Below are 17901 nucleotides of genomic sequence, written 5' to 3'. Positions count from 1 at the left end.
ACCTGACACATTCTGTGATTTGGGCTTCATTCTAAAATCAACTGTGGTAAATAAGATTTAAAAAGCAACATTTTACAAACTACAAGACTTGTTAAAATTTGTCTGCATACTGAATTATCTGAGATTCTGGACTGTATAATAAACACCATGCACAAAGCAACAGAAATGAAAGTTAAGGTACTGCACAGGTACAGTAAAAATTGGCTAATAAAACCCCAACATCTTGATTTCTACGTATACTCTCACAACTGTATAGTCATAGTGAGCTGGCAAGAATACCATGAAAAAAAGGGGAGCTTTAATCACATTATTTTGAAATTGTGAGTATTTCATTCAGCACTGGATCTATCGCCAGCCAAATAAGGGGCAAATTTACTTTATCATTAGATATGAATGTTGCTATGTGACTAAACAAAAGATTTCAGATATCATTGCTGTCAGAATTTTCAAGAACAAGAGTTTACTCTCACTATAAAAAGTAAAATGCAATCTGATCTGTTTCAATGGAAATACCTGAACATTTTTCCATGGCATGTTATCTGTGAAAAATGGAAAATCTATGTGAGCTAAACAGCAAATAATTGCTCCAGATATACTGGATTTCACATTACATAATCTTTACATTGTTAAACTTTCAGAAAATATTAACCCAGGCTACATTAACCCTCTTGTACTAAGCATAAATAACACCAAAGAACTAGAGCAGTTATGAATATGTCAATTTTTAAATGTGTGAAACAGTTCTACTGCACAAAATGAAACATAAGTTCAAGAAATACATAATTTAAGCATGGATTGAGAATATTTAATGCTGTCACTTGAACAAAGTCATAAAAAATACTAATTGCTCACATTAAAAATGTTGTCTGTACTTTAAGATAGAGGGACATTAATAAAAAAGCATTGCTGAACTGTGATTTAGAGGCACACAAAAATACAGATGGCATCTAGAACAAGACATATGAAAGACAATGATACTGGGCTAGATATTAAGACCCTTCAACTTAGATTTTTTTATGTTTTGATGCATATAGACATGCCTATGGCCCCATTATAGTAAATGGAAATCTAATCAACACAGCTGGAGTCAAAAAAGCAATTTAGTTCACCTGAGAGCAGACATTAAGGCTATGACCTTACTAGCAAATAAAATAGTTCCACATCTTAGATACCTGTAATACTTAAATCTAGGTGTTTGATGTCCTAGCGTGCTCACAGCCATGGTTTTTCTCCTCGGCTTTGTGGGAAATTTATGGAGAAAACTACTAGTGAGAACTTAGAGAAAATTATTTAAAACCCCCTGATTTCAGTCAACCCTAGATTTTCACTCACTCATACCCACATAAAAGCAAAAATATGTTTGTTTAAGTGGTCTGGCAAGGATCATCAGTGGTTTATGTCAATGGCAAAGGATGTGGTTGTTGATTCCTCACTATGTCTCTTGCCTTTTTACTTACTGGCGATATCAAACAGGTTTTTGGACTGCTGTTCAATACCATTTCGAAATGAAACATTATTTCAGGGTGATTCTTCTGTTTCAGAATTTAATTTCTCTTTTCATAATTCTTAGAGAATAGGTTGCCCTTCGTATATGTTTCCTCATTTGAGGTATCTTTAAGCTTACAGTCTGCCTTCCTTTTAGAATAAGAGGAGTGATACATACAACATGATATTATCTTTATTGCCATTCTTCTGTTATCAGACCACAGACCTTCTGGTCTTGACAAAACCTCAGTCATTTCCAGTTTGGTTGCTGTCAGTTTTGTTCTTTGCCATCAACACAAGCCATTCTTTTACCTCTTGCTTTATTGTTTCTCATAGAACCATAGAATGGTTTGAGTTTGAAGGGACCTTTCAAGGCCATCTCATCCAACCCCCCCCCCCAGGGACATTTTCAGCTAGGTCAGGTTGCTCAGAGCCTTGTCCAATCTGCCCTTGAACACTTCCAGGGATGGGGAAGTATTCAAGAGCAGATTAGATGGGGTTCTGAACTCTGTGTTGCCCACCTCTCTGGGCAACACAGTTTGTTAGTCAACACGCAGTTTGTTAGTCAGGGAAAAAGCTCTCAAATTGGTGTTTTAAAATAGATATAAAAGCAAAAGCTTTCTCATATTATACTTTTCAGGAAGTGATAAAAAAAATTAATCTGGTGTTCTATTACACAAGACAGTCTGTGTTTTCTCTCTGGGGGAATTCAAATATGAATTTATAAAACTTGCAGGTTTGAGAACATATGGTTTATTTGATTTTAGACATAGATACGAAATTTAATGATAAGAGCAGTTATGCTTTATTGTGCAGAGCCAGATTATCTGGTAGAGCAGATTAGGACCCATTCAATATGCACTTGCAAGGTCAGGTCATGAATGGTCACTGCTTGCCTTGGAAAAATCACGTATTATGATTTTGTGCTAGTTTATCTTGTGTATTTCATGTGATCATTCTTGTCTTGTGTCTAATTCTGTCCCAGTCAAAACCAACACCCTAATCTTCTATTCACTTTCCATGAATCTACCATATCCAGCACTTCTCTTATATGCTTTTTGCTTCAGAGCTCAGGTGCTGTGCCAGGAGGCAGCTGCACTGGAAGCTGAGTCTACCAGATGTAGCAACTGCTTCTATCTGACTTCCCACCTGGGTTGGAGTGAGAGCATAAACACTGCACTGGAAGGACTTTCGCAGGTAAGTACTGATATGTGCCCAGCCTCTGAATCACTTCTGAGCTCAGTGGGACACTTAGAGCATGGAAATTGTGCAGTCCAGACCTACTGGCTGGCTGGGACATGCTAGCTTCATCACCACCTGTGTTGGTCCCATCCTCATTCCACTCAGTTTCTGAGTTTTTAGAGAAAAATGGGTGTTAGTTTTGCTGTAATGACTGTGAATTGATGCAAAAGTTTTAAATGAGGACAATGACATTCCCATGTTTCACATGCTAAGGAAGAAAGACTGAGTGCTAGAATTTTTTTACCTGAGACTCTGTTAGGTATTGGAGAATTGGTTTAATTTCCTGCCATGCTCTGCTGTGAGCTCAGGAGTGTCTTTGACCTTGGTATCCTGGAGTACCTAAGGCCATGGTGAACCCTAGCACGGCAAAGGAGGCAAGTGTCCCGTTTCAGGTAAGAATATGAAAACACCCATTTGCTTAATCCAAGAGAAGACTGGATTAATTTGTCTAATAGTGTATCAAAACATGATACTGCAAGGACAGGCAAGCACCCAGGCAAGAAATAGTACCATCTGGAATATGGTGTCGCTGGAAAAGCAAAGTTTTGCAAAGTGTGCATACCACACATTACCATGATTGGTAATAGGTTTCTTTCTGCCAGAAATCCTTCTGCAAGGAGGGGGTTATTGCTCCCTGGAGATTAACTGATTCTGGTTGGGGTGAGAAATTTGCAGAGATAATAGGATAGGTCAAGTGGAAGAGAGTGATGATTTGTTTGAACAAGCTTGGTGCCTGCACATGAAGGAAAGACTGTGTTCAATCTGTGAAATCAGTCATTGAATGGCTGTAATGTGACAGGGACATTGATACATGGGATATGTGTGGTCTTTGTGCAGACAAGCCACAGTTCCATAGACAAAATGGAACCTGAGGTAGAATTCTGGCCAGGAGTTCATAGTGATAGCTTCATAATTATATCTCTTGAGGCAGAATGGGTTTTAAATCCAACCAGTAAGATGTCCCTGTTTGCAGAACACCCAGAGCCCAGTTGTGTGCCCATAAAATGGAAAAAAGTTAGAAGCTTAAGCATATACAGTCTGATACCCTTGCATACTCATGGAGGAGGAGCGATAGTGCTGCCCACCTGGGCTAGCCGTAGAGCTCCCTATGGACACTGAAGTTAATTTTCCTTGGTTTCAGCTGTAGCAAATAGCCTTACACATTAGGGGATGGTTGTGTGCCCTTCAGAAAAGTCATTAAAAAAGCCAGAAACAAGGTCATCATCCCCAGAAAGGATGAAGCCATTTTCATATAATCTGGAAGATTTGATAGGGTTTGCCGCAAACCTTTAAAATGCCCTTTCTTTCCTGACATCATCAGGTGTCCATGGTGGTCCTTCAAAGAAAGAGTGAGGCAAACAGCTAAAGTTAGTCACAGCTTCAAACATTCATTTAATCCTCTGCTGCACTCAGGGCATCACTTAAGAGCACTGAGTTACTACCCTGAATACAGCTTTAATATCTCACAGGGGATGCAGATAAAAAGCGTCAGCAGAAGTGTGTAATTCCATTAGACCAGCTCTGTATCTCAGAGCTTATGCTATTCAGCTCTCAGGGAACTGTTGTGGTTTGCCTGATTCACTTGTGCCTAGGCAAGGAACTTGTGTAGAGGAAGGTGTTCCAGGTGAGGTATCAGCATCTGAAAGACACCAATGTGCAGCTATATCTTACTATATTTACTGTCTATTCAGGATGTAAGCTTACATTTATCAGAATGCATTTATTAGCAGTTTATCAAAATGTTTGGTGTAGATCTGCTTTGCCAGTGAAGTATTTCATGTCTAATAAGCTCTGACATTTCCATCAGGTTGTAATTGCAAAAAAAACAGTGTTAAAAACCTAACAGGAAAAAAATGGGAGGCAAGATGGTTGCCTTACTCCTTTGTTCAGGGAATGGGAAACATCATTGCAAAGATTTTGAATAAGCAATTAATACATGGCAAAGGCAATAAAGTGTAGCCAAAGTAGAAGCAGAAACACTTCTGTGGTATTTACAAGATTAAACAGTTTATTTGTGTGCCTCACGAGGTATAGAAGACACAGCAGGATAGAAATATAAAACTGATGAACAGACTTATTTCGGACCAATGGGGAAGGCTCAAGACAGAAGTATGATGGAAAGTGATGTGTTCATATCCTTAGAGAGAATATGAAATAGGATTTAAATATGTTATTTCCTATTTTATAGATGGAGCAGCCTACCAAAAATTTGCGTAACAGAATTAACCCCTTTTGCAGATGCATTTCAGTTCTAAGTAACAAGTAAAAGCAAAACTAGAAAAACAGCTGAGTTAAGAAAATATGTTCAAAACATTTAGTGGTATGCTGGTCTTGCAACTTTGTGCAAAGTAAGCAGTTATCTCCTGAGAGGGCAGAAATGGATAGCTGGAGTGAAAACCTCTTACGAGATTTCAGCTAAATCAATCCATTTCTGTTTGAGTGCAGAAGGGTTAAGTGGCATTTGAGTGAATCTAAACCTCAGAAATCCATCAATGTGCAAACACTACAAATTAAAATATTATTTTCTCTCATATTTGTTTACTTTTGTTGTGAGAAAGCTGTAATTTTAAAAGAAATTATTTTTAGTCTGTTTGACTGTGTAGCACGCTATTAAGTATCATTAGGTTAGAATTTGCCTGGCTGAACTGGTAAATACAGTCATTTATAGACAATTAGCTGCTTCCTGATGTCTTTCAGATGCTGATCACGGTGAAATGTAACCCCCATGCCATGTCTGTGCAAGCAGTTCCTGCCATCCTCCCACTGCTGCCTGTTCTTCTGGACCTCAGATTTTATAGCCCCATTTCAGCAGTAAGTAAAGATTTGACATTGTTGACAAATTTACAACTTTCTGGTGCCTGAATTACAAAGATGCTGTGCAGTAAGCACAAACTGGCAGAAAGCATCTCAGTCAAATCTCAGACTATCTGGAATTTAACAGGTATCAAGGGATTGTCTCTTCTCAATATATTTAACAACTTAAACTTGCTAAACTGTTATTAAACAGCCTTATTTGTTCTGCTCTCATGGAACCTTGTCGGTGTGGATTTGTCAGTGTTGAAACCATCTAAACTTGATCTATCTAAAATCTCTTCCGTGTCTGTATCTGATTTCTCATCCATGTTATCTGAGCTGCTAGTGATGGTTTCTGCAGAGCACAATACACCTCAGAATCCACACATCCTGCAATCTGCCTGTCTTCTGAGCAAGACTATGTAATGACATTGATGAAAAACAATTATATTCCACAAAATAATTATTACCATATTTAAATTTCTCACAATAGTCAAGGAGGAAGCACACTCTAATGAAAAAGATGCAGAAAAATAAAACAGAGTTACACAGCTTGGAAAAAATAAAATGTTTATTATTAGCAAGAAACCTCAGTAGTACTGTCTTTTCTGAACTAGTCATGTGGCCTCACCTTGAGTACTGTGTGCAGTTTTGGTCACTGCAATATAAGAAAGATGTTAAACTATTAGAGGGCGTCCAAAGGCAGTGACCACTGACAGGACCCAAGAGAATGGCCTGAAGTTGTGTCAGGGGAGATTTAAGTCAGATACTAGAAAAAGACTGCTCACCCAGAGGGTGGTTGGGCACTGGAACAGGCTCCCCAGGGGAGTGGTCACAGAACCAGCCTGACAGAGTTAAAGACGTGTTTGGACAATGCTCTCAGGCACATGGTGCGACTCTTGGGGATGGTGCTGGGCCAGGAGTTGGACTCAATGATCCTTGTGGGTCTCTTCTATCTCATCATATTCTGTGATTCTATGATTGATTTTCAATAGTTTCTAAATCCTTCACTATGTTCAGGAAGCATTGTATAAACTAAGCATTAGTAATGAAAATGTGAAAGAATCTCTGCTTCTTTTTCCTTTTCCTGCCTACCCCATCACCTTCCCATGGCTATTCAACAGCACAATACCTTCTTATCTATTAGGAAAACACATACTAAAAGAGTAGGCAAAACTGCAGTTCAGCCTCATCACTGAAAGTAATGAAGTCTCTTAACATGGGCTCCATTCATACTCCCTCCACTAATATCTTTCTGGTCATTTGCTATGGTCTAGATTGGAGCTCTTCCATGGAAAGGAGAAATAGTCTGAAATTTTCATTCCATACACTGCTTAAAATTAGACAAGGGCCCCAGTCCTGAAAACTGGTAGGTGCAGGGAATAATCCTGAATAGTGTCAATAATTTTTGGAAAATTAGTTTTCCATTACATTACTGAGGGTTTACAGAAGCACATCCTGAGATCTTGCATACAAGATTGCCTGTGCCAACCTTACACACAAGGTTGTCAGGACAAGCCTTGTGATGTACCCCAATCCATATGTCTTGCTAATGAAGAGGGCTGAATTATACTGAACTAATGGGCTTTTCATTTGGAGTTTTATTGTGAGTATGGTTTTTGGATGGAATGATCTCATCTCTGGGAATCAGACTGACCCCATCATACAAATCAGCCATCAAATGACAGAAGCTTCTACTCATTTCCAGACTTGAGACAGCATCAAACCAGTAATTTCATCACTAGCTTGCAACCACCATCCAACCACTATCCAGACACTAGTAGAAAGTCTAGCTTTTCTTTAAAAGAAAAGAAAGTCTGACTTTTTCTTTAAAAAATGCTCACTTTAGAATAGGAGTGAAGTTCATACTTCCAATAAAAAAAGAGTTGAATTCTTGTGTCAGAACAACTTTGTTAGATCTGTCTGGCTCACTGATCTGTCTCTGACAATGGCTACTAGTAGATATTTTGGGAAAGGCAAGGACATAATTTTTTTTTCCCGTGGTTATAAGTTTTGCCAGTCTTAGTCTTTGGGACTTCCAGAATGGATATCTTGCATTAATTCATCCATTAATTTTGTCTAATTGCTTTTTGAGCCTATTTATACTTCTGGTATCCACAACATCCTGTAGCAATGAATGTTACAGTGTTATTATATGTCAAACAAAAAGATACTTCCTTTTGTTCTAAACCAGTTGCCTGGTAATTTCATTGTGGTCCACCTTGCCTTTATGTTATGGGAAACAGTCAATAGTTATTCCTTATCCACCCTCTCTTATGCCTTCAACAGTTTCTATATACTTCTCTAATTTCCTCCTTTTTTTGTTTCATAATTTTCTACAATTTCCTCATTTTTTTCCCATAAGTCTTAGTTTATTTAATTCCAAATCTCCAATTATACTTATTTTCTAATTTTACTGTGTCTCTTTGGGATAGAATCACATTTTGTGATGGATTATTTCCATTTGATTCTTTACTGGTTTCATAATAGTTCTTGATATTCTATTTTTGGCTTTGATCATTTCTTAATATTGAAAATATGTTTTCAGAGAACTTTCCATAAGATCTACTTCCAGAATCACCTTCCTCATGGTCATTTGAGGTCTAGTATTTATAAGTTTAAGTTTGTCACCTTATGGTTTGTTCCCCTTCACGATGATAGGTATGGATTTCCTTTCATGAATGATGAATTTAACTGCCCCTCTATCACGCAGATAAGGGCGCATATAAGACCATTCTGCAACTTGTCATTTCCAGTGCTGATTCTTGTAATTAATTTTGTTCCATTTGGAGATTTTTTCCCCTCACTTTTTATTTTTTAACCAGATCATTTAAGAATTAGTTTAGTATCATATGTCTAAACACAGATACCTGAGGGACTCTGCTGGCGCCTTCTTTCTTTGTGAAAAATCTACCATTTCTTTCTAATATTAGTTGATTGTTCTTTGACCAGTTACCATGAGAGGAATTTTCTTCTTCCTCTCTTGACACTGAACTTTTTTGAAAGAGCCTTTTTGACAGATTCTTTTCAAAAGCGTCTTGAAAATCTAAATTCATTGAGGAGATTAAATACTGATTCCTTAAGATAATTATTGTTCATTATAATATAAATAATTTATAGTTCTATGGGGTAGAATTCAGCCATGGGGGTAGAATTCAGCCACGCTTACACTTCTGAAAAATCCTGACTTGCCACCAGCCAGTCTCTATTCTATCATGAAGAAAAGCTCAAGGAAGTAGCAGAAAGCTGGTTTTTGAGTATCTCCAAGCAATGTATTCAGCTGATAACCTGTCTGTGGTTCCGTGGGCCAAGCAACCCTGTAGGTGATTAACATGGGAGGATGAAAGATGGGAAATTTATTTTTTAAAATCACAATTCAGATAGGAAGTGTCTAGAGATTTGCAGTAACTACCAATTTAGAGGACTTGGCTATCACTGTAAGCAGAGATAAATGTCCATGTGTGCATCACTGCAACTAATATGTCTCGATTATTGACAGAAGTAGTTTCCTAAGATTGATCAGCTTCATAGCCTCTGCAAACTTATGGGAAGTTGGCTGATTGAGGTTCTGATTAATCTCTTCCAATTTTCTGGGACACCAGAACTACAGTTTCTATATTTTATATTCTTGGCTCCACAAGATATTGTGTTTACCCAATATAGATACTTTTTTCTCCTGTAGGTCTCTCTTGATGTCTTTTATTCCTCTTCAACCTTATGGGGTAGACATACTGGGTCACATTGATAAAAGTAGTCCATTTGGGATTGTGGGATAACAGACAAGCAGAGATGTCACAAAATGTGCATGTATATGGTCTTAACTGCAGGTTACCAGAAATAGGTACCAAATGTATCTTGGCTTCACTGTGTGACACATGACAAGTTAAGGAATACTTAAATTTAATCAAAGAAGCAGATGAAATCTTGCCAAACCTTCTAATTTTTTTTTCTCATTTTACTGCCTGATAGTCATTCTTAATTGGAAATAAGATTTTAATCTCTGAGCAATAGACAAACTTTACTATGACCCATCTTTATTGTGGAGACTGAATTTTCTTTGTCTAGAAAAAGATGCCAGTATATTGTGCAAGTATCAGCTGTTTATGTGTAGAAATGCTTGGGTGAAAAATATCATACTCAAGGAAGGTTTAGATGGGGAACAGGAATTGGAGATTGATCCATAAGAAATTGCATCTTAGAAGTACAAAGCAAATATCGGTAATTGGCATTTTCTTAAAGGTGTACCGTACTAAAATATTCATAAATAAAAATGAGGGTTTCAAGGGGCTGAAATTCAATATTATCTATAGAAGAAAACATATCTGAATAGAGATATGTAGTAAAGCTGCACTGCTTCTTAAACTATCATTCAACATAAAAGTAATATTTACAAGTTTAGATATTTATTTATTAACTCTATTGAACCTCTGGAGTCTCGCTATGGTGGTGCTTTACCATTTGGACTTCAGTTATGCACCTAAATTTGGTCATATATGATTCAAAGTCATTATGCAAGATAAGAACTCATTACAGGAATAGAGTGGAATTGTGGACTTCAACACTGAATTTTGAGATTAGAATAATAAAATAAAAACTCATGAGATGCATTTGTTAGCTTTTACACAGATAAGGACTTGCTGACATAGCAGCATCCTTGTTAAATAAGGTCTCTGTTACATAAGGACAAATGTAGTCTGCTTCTGTCACCAGAGTAATCCTAACTTATTCAAACATATTTAATGTTCTGATATTTCACAAATAAAGCTAAAAAAATAATTTGTAATCTAAAGTGCTGTCTTTGACGCTGCATCTAATATTTTTCTAGTCACTGTGTTTGACAATCAGAAAATTGCCATTTGGAAATTAACCAGTTTTGTGTTCAACCAGTACTTGGGGCAATTCCCAATTCTGCCTTATTCCCTAAACATTCCTGGCCAGTAAGCACAGAATCTTCCTTTTTGTATCAGTATAGATGAGAATGTGTAGAGATTGCAGTCATGAGATATTGTTTCTACTACCTGGTTGAAAGACATACTTACTTATGAAGAGTAAAGTGAAAGGGGAAGACTAAATTTTATACTTTCAGTAAAAGTTTAACTGAATCATAATTCACACAAAAATTTATTAAACTTTCAGAATTTACAATTCTTTTTGATTTATCAACCTGTAGTCCTTTGCATATGTGTGAAGAGCAACACAAACTGAGGAAAAACTGTAGATTCCATTTTAATAAACACTGCATGTACATATGGCTCTCCCTGAAAAGACAGTAAAGAAATAAGAGGAAAAAACGTTATTAAGAGGATAAAGAAACTCTAGCATAATTTGCTGAAAACTTGGTGGTATGTCAGATGCAGATTTTGAGTTCCTATGTAAAAACCCACATTTAGAAAACCAGCTGAACCTCCTATTAGAAACAATTATTGTTCTACCTTGCAGCAATCGCTTGTATTGTTATTTGCATGATGATTACAAGGAAGAGCTATTTCTTTGAGAAAAACTATACAATAATTATAATAATTCAGTTTTATTTCTTGACTTTCAATGCAGTTTCTGAAAGGATTAGCTGATATAAAAAAACTCAGCCACAATTTGTTCTTCCCTTGAGAGAAGCCATGTTCATTTAAGAAAGGCTGAAGTCCCCAGCCATACACCATGGAGTTTTGTTTGCCTCTCCTTTAGTGCAGGCTGCCAGGCTGCCTTGCCCAGGGTTTGGACAGGCAAGTAGATGTGCATATTGAATTCAGAAGCAAAACAGGGAAAAACAGTACGCTTGATTCACACAGGAAAAAATGTTGGAGACCTGTAAGTATTCACATATATTGTTCTCTCAGAAAAGCATACAGAATTCCAGAGTTTGTACAGTGGAATATTTTCTAACCCAATTGCATACACAAGCAGCTCAGCAGTTCAGTCTGCAATAGTTTGAATCTAAAACTGAGTAACTGTTGCCCTTGTACTTGTTACTGATATTTTTGGAGGATACAAGCTGACTTTAGGGATACCTGATTTCTTTAATATCAGCTGACATCCATGACTGTGCTGGCCTGGACTCTGTAGAGCTACACCTTTGACTGCCTTATATTTATTTCTGGGATGAGTAAATCCCAAGACTTAAAGTACACTTTATCCTCTTCCTGCCAAAAGTAACTATAATAGAGGCTAAGGCATTAAGGGTCCAAAAGCCTTGTTTTTGCCTAGAATTTTCCTCCTTCTGTGAGAAGCAGTGCTGTAAGCTCCCTGTCCTTCGGTCAGGTACAGATGCTATGGATAGATCAGACCCACTTAGCCTGTGGAAAGGGCCTACACATATAGGAGCACAAGAGCATAAAGTAAGTAAAGGTTCCAACAAAAACAGTCAGAATTTTTCCACTTCAGATTTCAGGGAATTTATTATTATTAATGATTTTATTTATATTCTTTATAATAATTGTTATCTTTCAATTTATTGTAGGCCTGATGCTATACTATGTCTAAAAGATGTGCAAATCCCAGGATAGGATAATTTCTATCTGTTCTGCTGCAGTCTGCTTTCAGCCCACTGTGGACAGTGGTATGAGCAACAAATTATTCTGCTCATGCTTTTTCTGGAAATAAAGCATTTGGAGAATGAAAGCAGACCATTTCACTGGGCTGTGAAGACTGAAGACAGTAGAGATCTTGACCTCATAATTAGGTTGTACACTGGGAGAAGAGTGACCTGAATTTCGAGGTGTTTCTGTGATGAATGTTGATATTAGAGCATCATAGGTAATATATGTAAAACACCTCTGGAAAAGTATCAGTGCTTAGAGCTCTGGTTGCTCTCGTTTGCCCAAAAGTGTGTTTATGCCTACTTTGTCATGTTCCCTCACGCAATTGTGTTTTGTGGCCAAATGACGATGTTCTTCTGTGTACAACGACAACTAGAGCAAAAATGATGGCAAGTACCCTTTTTATCAAGTTAGTCCCTTCTTTGGTGCTTAAGGTACAATCCGAAATTATTTGGGCTTAAATTTCCTCAAGTAGTGGAGGGTGCTGAGGTTGCACCTCCACCTTGCTGAAAGAAATGTGGCATCAAATTGATGTTCATGCATAAAAATTAAAGGATAGCTTTTTGTACTCAGTTGTCATTTGTCTTAAATATAAGCCTCACTGCCTAGTTCTTAAAAATGTGGCTTTAAATACAAGCCATCCATGGATAATTCTCAGCTTTTGATCTCTGGGGATAGATGAACTTAACTGCTGGTTTAGGAAAGGAATCAAATCTCCAAAAGAGAGACCAGACTTCCCTTTTTTTGAGAAACAAGTGGCTCCTTTTGGCTGACTTTAGAAAACTTCTTTTTAGCCTGTACACTGGGGTTGGAGGTGATTCCATTTTCTCTATTGCTACCTTTTTCTATAGGCTATTTACAAATTCAGGGTATCTAGCAGAATAGGTACTTACTGTGGTGATCAGATGCTTAAGGTGAGCATTAATGTTTATCTTCTATAAAAGTTAAACATTTGTTGCTAATATATATTTCCTCCCCCAAATTCATAGATCTGTAGAATTTGAGAGTATCTCAGCAATATCTATGTTCCCAGTTCATTTCAAAAGAGCAGAGTATCTGCTGTACAACTCACATTCCTTGGCTGCTTCTCTTCAGAAACAGCAGATCTGTATACATTTTCCATTATTGCAAGACACTGCCTTAGCCAGTAAGCAGAGGGGACATTGAGTAATGCCAGGTCAGATCCTAGGGCAATCAAGAAAATAGTTTTGTTTTAAATGCAGTACCAGGAATTCTTATTACTAGAATATGTTTGATGGAAAAGAAATAAAACAGTAACTGTGTGAGTTGAATTTTACACTGAGCTGAAAGTGTTCCAAAAATATCGCTGAAGATAAACATCCAAAGGGGGTTTCTGACAATTAGGTATGATTCTCAACTGAAGATTTAAACCAAAATTATGCAGGTTCATTTTGCTGCCTTTTGTTAATGTACAATCTGACTTGCTTTGTCTTTCCTTTTCCATTTTTCCCTACGATTTACTCTATTTCTTATACTGTATTTATTATAGTGCCTTGTGCTTTGTTTACTGTGGGCAGAAACTAACTTCTGCTGAGGTAGAAAATGGCTTTCTATTTTTTTTTTCTATGCTTGTACAGCACCAGCAGCATAGACCTTAACTGACACACCTGTAAGGGATAGATAATAATAGTTTAATACATGGCAAGACAAGAAATTATGTCCAGTGTTGATATATATATATACATATAGCAGTAAGATATAAAATAGTCATTCAGAATATTTTCAAGATAGATAAAATGTAATGTCAGATAAAACTTCCTACTCTCAATCTTGTAAGAAATGTTTGTGATACCACTGATACTGGTGTAGCCCTTGGACTGATTTTTTTATTTGTAGGAAAGCTGCAATAAAGAAAGACTTATTACAAGTGTTGCTGCAGCTTTATGGTGAGACGTTTCAGGGCCCTGAGAGCATGAATTGACTTTAATGGCTCTGATGAGCCTTCCCTGGGACCCTCACCCTTTTCCTCAGGGATCCCTGCCCTTTATTTCTCTCCTTAATCCTGAGCTGTGGTGTAGGTGTGCCTGTCTCCTGGATGGACCTCAGACCTCTGCTGTAGGTGGCTGATGTCCTGGGAGGGACCCCTCAGATGCCTCTCTGAGCCTGTCTCCTTTGCTCCTGGCTGAGGACCCTGGGTGCACCTGGGCCTGGCACATCCCGTGCTTGGCTGTGGCTGTTGAGTAACCCTGCTCCCAGCTCCTACGGGGCTGTGTTCCACTGATGGGGTGCTCCCTATGCTGGGGCCACCCCGGGCTCCAGCTCACCTTTCTGTGTTGGCTGTGTTTCAATGTGCCTGAGCAAAGGTTTCATCTCTGTTTGTAGCTAGAACCGGTAATTTCAAAGGGAAATTTTTGCCAGAATTACAAAATAAAAAAGGGCAACCTTGCAGAGATTATAGTCTATGGATAGTTTTAAAAAAATAAGAAAAGAGAGTCAGCATGTTTTATTCACAGAATGTTTAAATGCCACTTTTTATTGACTAATTCTTTGCCTTGCATAACCTAACACTGTCATGTTGAAACATTAGATTAAAAAAAAAAAATTTCCTTCTGAAAGGAAAAAAGTAATAAAAATTGTAATAAAATGAGTCGAGTAGTGTTCTGCAGAGCTCAGTGTATGCTGTCCAGGGATGTGGCTATGGCAGAAGCATTTATAAGCAGTTCAGTATTCAGGTCTTGGTGATGAGGAAAGCTGCTCTAAAGTGATTTCTTTGACCACCAGAAGCAGTGGTGTTTCTTCAGCACTGTTTTACTTTTTGCTAATCCGTTTCTGTGTCAGTAAGTCTGGCTGCTTTGTTCTGCCATAAACCCTGGAGTGCACCGTGCCTGATGGGGTCATGTGTGTGCAGGTGACTTAGAAAGCGATACCCCGACATTGCACCACCATTTAATTCCTGGAAGGGAAGTTCCTTGTACCATATACTGTCACAGCCCATGAATATGACCACATGTGGTCCCATTTGCTTTAAACAACCAAGAAAAAGTATTTAGAAAACTTACAGGGAGATGATTGTTTAGCAAAAAAAAAAAAAAAGTTTTATTTACTGACCTCAGAAAGGTACTCAAAACACATTCCAATACAAATCTTTTGCCTTCAGAAAACTCAGACTCTTTGGATGAGGAACATAAATTACATGAAAGCATCAATCAGGCTGTGGGAAAATGTCTCTTCTAAACCTGTCTCAGCTGAAGCCATTAATGGCCCCAAATGTGCTATCTAGTTCTTTATGACTTGGCTACCAAAACACTTGTGCATTCAATTTCTAATCCACTTTCAGACAAGACTGACAAGATAGCCCGTGACAGAGGTGATATCAGCCCAAACACCTTTGCCTGAAGTCAGTTGGGGATTGCTCACATGTTTCACCAACAGCCTCCTACAGACAGACCGACAGACAGATGACCAGCCTGGGACTGCCAATGTTTTCAACCATCTAACAAAAGAGCATGGCTGTCTAATTCACTAGGTTTGTAATGCTACCTTTTCACTGTCATGTACGTGGTGACCCAAACCACAATATGTATGTTGCAGATGTGGTGTAAATACAGTGGAATACAAATGTACTTTCCAGTGATCCATAGCAAATCAGGTGGTAATGAGTAATCCGTGCTCTCAGACACTCGCTAAGAACAGTTCTGACTTTACAGCTTAACAGATGTGTCAAGCAGAAAATAAGCTACTTCAAAAAAGAATATTAAACAACGGTTATCTTGCAATTTGATTGAAGTAAATTTCAACTGCCAATTGCTCATCCTCCAGATTTCTCAATATCCCATCTCTGGTGAAATGTATGAGCCTGATTCCTAATTTAAGATGGCTAGATGGGGAAATATTTTAACCTCCTTTTTCATTATGTGTATATGAGTACTTGATATGTAAAAATACATATCTGATACTGACATACAAAAGTAGATTATTTGCTTGTCTCTATTGTGTTCCACTCGTGTTTATAACGAATAAAATATCAGGACAGATATCAAATTTTCCATACATTTCACCAATGAAAATTTAATCTGATTTATCATCTGCAGTAGGATCTGGATAGACCAGGTTGATATACCAAGACCAACAGTATGAGGTTCAATAAGACCAAGTACTGGGTCCTGCACTTGTGTCACAACAACCCCAGGCTGCACTACAGGCTGGGGGCAGAGTGGCTGGAAAGCTGCCCAGCAGAAAAGCCCTGGGGGTGCTGGTCAACAACAGCTGAACATGATCCAGTGTGTGCCCAGATGGCCAAGAAGGCCAGTGGCACCCTGGCCTGTATCAGCAATAGTGTGACCAGCAGGTCCCGAGAAGAGATTGTTCCCCTGTGTTTGGCACCAGCACCGGTGAGGCCACGCGAGTTCTGTGTCCAGTTCTGGGCCTCTCACTGCGAGGAAGACATTGAGGGGCTGGAGGGTGTCCAGAGAAGGGCAATGGAGCACAAGTCCTATGAGGAGCAGCTGAGGGAGCTGGGGTTGTTTGGCCTGAAGGAGAGGAGGCTCAGGGGAGACCTTTCTGTTCTCTACAACTGCCTGAAAGGAGGGTGTAGCCAGGTGAGGGTCAGCCTCTTCTCCCAGGCAACCAGTGACAGAACAAGAGAAAATGGCCTCAAGCTGTGCCCGGGAAATTTGGGTTGTCCATCAGGAAGAATTTCTTCACTGAGGATGATCACAAATGTTGGAAAAGGCTGCCCAGGGAGGTGGACACCATCCCATGGGGTGTTCAAGAAATAACTGGGCATGGCACTTAGTGATATGGTTTAGTTGACAAGGTGGTGTTTGGCCAAAGGTCAGACTTGATGATCTTGGAGGTCTTTTCCAACTTTACTGATTCTGTGATTCTAAGATTCTATGATTTCTTAAAAATTCTTCCTTCAGTTAAGTTACATTAACGCTTTATGTTGATGGAAGATATCATACAACAATTCAGTTTACAGTCCTACAGATGTGAAAGATGGCGTGTGCTACCATGGGCAGGTAGTATTTGTGATGATGCAGTAGTATTATTTTTAGTGAATATAGAAGTTGAAAGTGAATTACACAGACAAAAAGAATTTCAGAATGTTAGCTAACGTTTTTGCAGTGAATTCTCGTAGGGGTCAATCTTTGATTTAGTTGTTGGGTTTGTTTGGCATTTCACATAGAAAGAAAAGATCAGAACTAAGTAAGTCAGATGGCACTCCTACAAGATGCCATTTACATTCCTGGCAAGGTCAGCAACCTACACAAGTTAAGCCTCAAAAAAAAAAGCTACAAAACTCTAATCAATCAACAAAGCAAACAAATTTTTTCTAAGCTTTTTCCCCCCGTAGTCTAATTGAGAATTGATTGGTGTTTTAGAATATTTTACAGTTGACAGAAAAGACCACTCTTGATTTGTTGCCAGATCATATTGTTTCTAAATATCTTAGAGGGGGGGTTGTTACTTTTCCACTATAGCAGGCCCATCACTGAGGAGCCAAGCTCTGGCAATTTTCCATTGTGTTTGCTAGGTGAGCCAGTGTTGGGGTCTCCCCGCCCTGCCATGGAGCCCTGGGAGATGGGCCCTGAGGGGGAGACACGGGGTTTCCCTGCCCCTGGTCAGCCTCATTCCCCATTGGTTGGTTTGGGTTCCCTGATAACGCCAAGGACCCTGGGGTCCCGTGACTGAGAGTTCCTGAGCAGAGCCCCGGCCATGCAGCTGGAGAAATAAACATCTCTGAAACATCTACCACAAAACTGTCCATATATACATCGCTTTCCACGAGACTCCTGGTTTGATATATGCGTGTTGCAGTAATCCCCACTGCAACAAGCCAGAGTTGATTTTTACCTCTGAAGAAAAGTTAGAGGTTTCCTGAGAT

At 38.6% G+C, this 17901-nt stretch overlaps 1 protein-coding gene across 8 annotated transcripts in view; it reads left to right on the top strand.

Moving 5' to 3' along the window:
* The first annotated feature begins 2527 nt into the window (after positions 1-2527).
* Positions 2528-17901, top strand: part of LGSN (lengsin, lens protein with glutamine synthetase domain) — a 61929-nt gene continuing 46555 nt past the window's right edge. For 6 of the 8 annotated variants that reach the window (XM_048299309.1, XM_048299310.1, XM_048299311.1 and 3 more), the window contains exons 1-3: positions 2528-2682; positions 5425-5538; positions 15352-15540. The gene's annotated coding sequence lies outside the window, so the exon portion shown is untranslated. The remainder of the gene's footprint in view (positions 2683-5424; positions 5539-15351; positions 15541-17901) is intronic. The other 2 variants (XM_048299308.1, XM_048299305.1) reach the window with 1 other exon arrangement.

This window comes from Corvus hawaiiensis, chromosome 3 (assembly GCF_020740725.1).
Source record: "Corvus hawaiiensis isolate bCorHaw1 chromosome 3, bCorHaw1.pri.cur, whole genome shotgun sequence".
In the NCBI taxonomy this organism is placed as follows: Eukaryota; Metazoa; Chordata; class Aves; order Passeriformes; family Corvidae; genus Corvus; species Corvus hawaiiensis.
Note: the sequence above shows the minus strand (reverse complement) of the source record. Positions and strands in the feature narration are given on the sequence as shown.